Source organism: Empidonax traillii, unplaced genomic scaffold (assembly GCF_003031625.1).
Source record: "Empidonax traillii isolate 1590-97213 ecotype Southwest subspecies unplaced genomic scaffold, ASM303162v1 scaffold26:size2357266, whole genome shotgun sequence".
NCBI lineage: Eukaryota > Metazoa > Chordata > Aves > Passeriformes > Tyrannidae > Empidonax > Empidonax traillii.
In genome coordinates this window covers 1,369,078-1,375,077 of record NW_020955219.1, presented here as the reverse complement: position 1 = coordinate 1,375,077, position 6,000 = coordinate 1,369,078, and the positions used below count along the sequence as shown (strand labels likewise).

General features: G+C 42.9%; 1 protein-coding gene across 1 annotated transcript in view; it reads left to right on the top strand.

Annotated features, from left to right (window-relative positions):
* Positions 1-6,000, top strand: part of CCBE1 (collagen and calcium binding EGF domains 1) — a 94,733-nt gene that overhangs the window by 37,968 nt on the left and 50,765 nt on the right. The gene's annotated exons all lie outside the window — the stretch shown is intronic.

Genomic DNA, 6,000 nt, shown 5'->3' with positions numbered 1-6,000 from the left:
TTTCCCTCCCCTCACGATATCTGGAGAAGAGTGTGATCTGTGTTATGGAGATCATTTATCTACTCTAGCATTTTAAGCAAACTTGGCAAGGGGAACAAGAATTGCTTGCACATAGAGAATGTGCATTGGGCTGTCTCGGATCTTCATCTTATATCTCCCCTGGTTATGCTCTGCTGGCCCCCAGTTATCAGATTGTGAGCTTTAAAGCCGTCAGCTCTGGAGCTTTTTCAGGCTCAGACTTTGCATTTCAGTTTTCAAAATTTCTTAGCACTCCTAAATCCCAGTTTGGAGTCAGAGGAAGATGTGTGTGCTCAGTACTGAGGAGACGAGATGCATCTGTGTCTTGTTCAGGAAAATGCTGCATACATCTTTAGAAAGGATATCATTTGGTTCAGAATGGGTCCTTCAATCCCATTTAACAATCTTGGATCCTTCTAGAGTTAACTACAGCTGCTGGGTGTCATTAGGCTTGTTGCTGTGGGCCAGTCCCAAAGGGATTTTGGTATTGCAGTGGCTGACTTCTAGGCACCCGGCTACCTAATGAATTCCAGATCATCAATTCAGACATCCAGACACATCCAGGGAAAACAAAGGGCCTCCATGAGGGAGCACCATGAAAGCCCATGTGGTGGGGAGTGCTGCGTGAGCAAGCCAGTGGGGATTTTGTATTAAGATGTTGCTCAGTGCTGCACTGTCTGCCTGGAGCCTTTTCCTGGGGCTGGAGCCTTTTCCTGGGGCTGGGTGCTCCAGGCATTGCAGGAACCTTTTTTTTAATGGAAAAAGGGAAAGGATCCTTGTGATGAGCCCTGTGTGACTGTGGAAGGCTCTACTCTGGTACTGGGTGCATGGGCACTTGTTGATGGCAGGAGCAACCTGCTACCTGCCTCGGGGGCAAATGGCGCGGCTACCAACATCAGAATTGGTGCTGGACTTGCACACTTAATCATTAAATTTATCTCATCTTCAGTGGGAAGATTTGTCCAAATGCTTTTCAAAGGACTGGGCTGGATGAAAAAAAAGCCTCATGGAAGCTACATATCAGCAAGTCAACTTTTAGATACTTGGCCTGTGAGGCTGTTTTAACGGAACAGTCCCTAACACGTAATACAGTCCTGTCAGTTCACAGGGCTGAAATACCTCTGCAAATAAAAAGCAGCCATGCTGGCAAACAGTCTTCAAAGGTAGCGAAATAATCCCTAAGGGGAGATCTGCTTTTGTGTGGAATTCCCCAGCAGACGGCTGGGAGATCTTAACAAACAAGTCCTTTTAAACTGCCATGTACTTTGAAGCCTGAGTGAGCATTCATTCATTTGGCACACAAAGCAGCAGTAAATGAGGGGGGGGGGGGGGGGGGGGCAAGGGGGGGAAGGGCTTAGTCAAGGTGAAAATGAAGTTGGGTCTTTCCCCAAAGCCATTGTGGGTACAAATGAATTGCTTCAGTGGAGGTAATAAAAGATATGTTATCCCACATTTAATAAAAAGCAACAGTGAAAATACAAAGAGCTCATTTCAGGCTTCAGTTATCAGATGTTTATTGCACACAGCTCTTTCTCCAGGACAGAGACCCAAGAAGTGTATTGCCCTTTGAAGTGTGGGCTGTGTGGCCACTTGCCCATTCACTGCTTTATGGCTAAATCTCCTTGATATGATGCACTTTCATGTTTCCAGTAGTGGCAGGGGCTGTGTAGAGCAGAGAGGGCAGGCAGGGTTGTGGACGTGCAGTGAGGACGGGGCAAACCAGGGAGCACTTCACCCTGTTGTGTAGGTAGAAAGGAGGCTGCAGAGTGAAGCAGAGGCTGGGCTCGGTGAAATGCAGAGCACACACTGCTTGGCAGGACTGTGGGGACCACAGGCTTTGCAGTGAAAAGCACTGAGCAAAACTATTGTAGAGTGAGTTTCTGTTCCCTCTGACTAGGAATAACACAAACTGGTCCTAATTTTTGCTTCCCTTGCTGGTATTTTCAACCCTCGTTTGAAACTGTTGAGTTATCTCTAGTGGTTAGATCATGGTATTTGGGAAAGTAAGCTTCTTGACGGTGCATTTCCTGCTGAGATATTAAACTGTGTAAGAGTCCCCACTAACATCAACTAACTTTGAACTGGGGCCATAGTCCACTTCCAGGCAGCAACAAGCTCTGTGCATTTTTTATATCAAAAGCAATTATTTTATAAATGAGCTGCAGTAAGCTGGCTGAGAAACTTACCTTTGCAATGCCATGTGGGAAAAAATCGTCAGTGGACTTGAATCACTGTCATGTTTAAATTTTCTTGTATGAAATACTAATGTATACTCTTAAAGCTTATCTTACAAAGTACTTTTCCTTATGCTAAAGCTTTTTACACCAGCCTCATGTTTGCAAGAAAGCCCAAAAATTTCAAGCAAATGGAATGGATTAAGACAGACTTTTTTCAAGGAATTGTGTTGTGAACGTTCTTAAAATAACATCTTTCTTTCCTCAAAAAGTAGATTGGTGTGCTGTGATATCATTGTGCAGTCATGACTCTGAGAAACAAACTTATTTATATTAATGAAAAATATTTCAGTTGAAAGCGCTGTCAAAACAATCTCCAGGAAAGTCATTGTTGAGGACTGGAAAGAATGCCACTTCACATGTGTTTAATTATTGGGGGGAAAAAAATGAATCTTGCCTTGCATCACAAAAATCAAACTGCAATAACAGGAAATCCTGAGCCATTTATGTAGAGGTTACTCTTTCATTGTAACTGGCAATTGGTTCCAGCTTCTAAAACCTGTCTAATTCTCAACTGCTACAAGAATACTGCTGCAACCAGACTCTACATAGCAATGCTTTGATTGTGAATCTGATCTAAAACTGTAAATCAAAAAAAAAAAAAAAAAAACCAGTGGAAATAACTTCTTGGTGTGCAGGGATGCTCTGTTACTTTTTGCTTATGAACACAGAGGTCAGTAGAAATAGTAAAGCTCTCACACGGTGTTCAGTGGTCCTCCTGCAAACAATGGAAGTCTAACTTTTCTGCGTGTTTCTTGACATCGATGCTGTTCAGTCTTTCAGTGGATTTACTGTGTATTGGTTTTGCCTTCTTCTTTCCCTTTCTGTTCCTTGTTTTTGACTTTCTGACCAGCTCACTATAACATATGGAGGGTTCTCTTCCTCTAATTTATTTTTCCACATATCACACACCCCTTTACAGATAGAATGCGTGCTTAAAAGAATCCACAAAACTGAATTTATGGGGTCTTGGCACAGCATAAAAAACTTGCTCGGGGAATCAAACCTCTCGAACAGGACAGTCATTTGATGCCCAAATGGTGGCAGGAGGTACCATTGCAGACATAGTTGCAGTGGGACAAGGTGAAACTCCTCAACCTGCTGTGCTGCTGAGTTCACAGTCTTGCTGGCCATGTTCCAGTGCATCCATGATCCATTGCTACCCGTTACCATAAAACTACATAAAAAACATCTGCTCTCTTAAAAGTATAGAAAAGACTCTCCTCATGACCGTTTCTACATAGTCAAGAGCAATTTGTACTGTCTTATTTGAGAGTGTTTTTTCTGAGTTCAGCTTTGGCTGCAGCGGGGTGCCTTTGGGATAATCAGGTTCTCTACCCTGATATTAATCAGTACATTGAAGGATACAAGTCATGTCTATCAGCTGGCCTGTGCACAGTAGGTACAGCCTGGAGAAATGTCTGGGCTGTCCAAAAACCTCTTCTGGAGCTGCTCTGCAGCAGTCAAATGCTGTTCTGTGAAGCCAGCTAGCTGGTGGGTCACTCCACAGGTCTCTTTCCAGGCATTTGCCCCACCATGCAGAGACACACTGGGGAGATTTTGGACTAGGGAAATTAATGACTGAGCACTGTGGGGGTGTGAACAAGCACAGCCCCAATGCTCGGCTGTACCACAGCTGCAGCTATAAGACAAACTTTAATTTTATCCTTATATCACAATTATGACTTAAAGTCTATAGCTCTTACCATCTGCTTTGCAGCCTCTGGATTGAAAGATTGCACATTGGTTGCTGCCTTGCAGAACAAGGGCAGATGTCTATTTTATCACTGTTTGACTGCTAGTTGAAAATTACAAGAGAAACTAAAGTCATCCACATAGTTACCCAAAGTGGCTCCAGGAGAGGATGATCTCTGACTATTTTCAGATTCCTTGTGAAAGACTTGCACATTGCAAGCCATGTCCACACTGCTATATGCTCTTCCACAGTCTGTAAATTTCATGCTCTGCTTCAGCTGCCATTTAGCTGATCTTGGAGGATCATTATCCAGGCTGTGACATGACTCACATACAATTTCTCTTTCCTTTGCCTGACCCAATTCCTCAAGCTTAGTGTTTGTTATTCATTTCCTCTGATGATGTCTGTACTGTGTATTTAGAGAAGAATATGACTGTCTCTTCTCCGTCTGCATGTGAAGGCATTGTCCTTCTGCAAGGATTTCATGAGGAGCAACCTTCTGCTTACAGGGGACATCTTCTCTTCCTATACTTTCCACGGAGTTAATAGACTGGTGCCAAGTGCCGTCCTGCAGCTCCAGCATCAGAAACCACCACAAGTGCAGGCAGATCAAACCACTTACTGGCATGACTTGGAGAGTTAAACTGCAGCTACAACAAGATCACAGCAAGGCTTGCCCTTCAGCCCCCTCGAAGCTGGACATGGTGAGCTGCACGGGGATGATGGGGCGTCTCAAGTGCACCATCAGCTTGTGCAACTCAGCTGCTTAATGCTTTTTTAATGCAAATGTTCACAAAATTGCTTAACTTCAGGTCTGAAAGTGCGCACCGTGATATCTGCCCATATTTACTTTAAGTCCAAAAGCACGGGTGGCCTGGACTGTTGCCACACAAACTTACAAAATTAAATTGTCCTTTAATAAGCTAGACTGAAAGCTGGATGCATGTTTTCAGTGTCATCACTTTATCTAGTTGATGTCCCTAATGGGCAGCATTTTGAGGGGGATTCACTCTTGCTGTTCTGCCACATTTGAAAGTCAAACCAGGAGTATGAGCATAGAGAAAAATGTGTGACTGCAATGTGTAAATGAAGCATCGCTAGCTCAAAAATAGCCCATGGAAGCCCATGGACACTTTTATTTGCAGTGTATGCAGAATAAACTATAGCAAAAAAACTGCCCAAATTAGTTCTGCAGAATGCATGGGTGGTTTCTCTGATGAAATCTGTGGGTGAGCTCATGGGTAAGTTACAGGCACTGCAAGTAGAAGGATAACAGAGTTAAGTAGATTGTTTTTAGAAAGTAAATGTTTGACCTGCTCAGTTTCTTGCAAATGAGAGACACTCATTTTTATATGTAAAGATTTTTCATTCAAGGGTAAATTAATCTCCTAGCCATTGCCATCAAAGTTACCTGAGTTACTGGGCAGCATCATGACCCTAGCTGCAGCTGTACATTCTCAGGGCTTTGGAGAGCAAGACCTGTCACTCATCCTGCTGGGAGCAAACCCAAGGGATGTGGCATTGGTTGTGCACCACAAGTCGGAAGCAGAGGCTAACTATATCAAAGAGTTCACAAACAAATGTGTCGAAAAGCAGGAAATAACAATATTTGGGGCATACTGTCCCCTGATTTAAGGGCTAAAAAGAGAATTTTAAAATATTTTGTTGCCTGAAACATTTCTGTGCAAGAAAACTTGAAATGCTCTTCAAATTATCAGGGATTTTTTTTATATTGACCATGTCATCAAAATTGTCACAGTCAGAAAACGCTTGAATTTTGGTTAATCAGCATTTTTCCTTACTGAATGAGTCTGCCTGGGGGTTTTGACCTGGCCTCTTCAAGTCAGAGACAAGCCACTTAGAGGGGAGCTGCTGAGAAATACTTAAAAAAAAAAGGGTTTTCCTTTTCAAATCCAGTTGTTTACATGAGATGCTGAAAAAGCAAAATTGATCTGATAAGTTGTTCACAGTTAATCATTTAACAGTATCAGTGGATGCACACATAGATAGATTTATTTCTATGACATTGGGATGGGATTACTTTGAAAATTA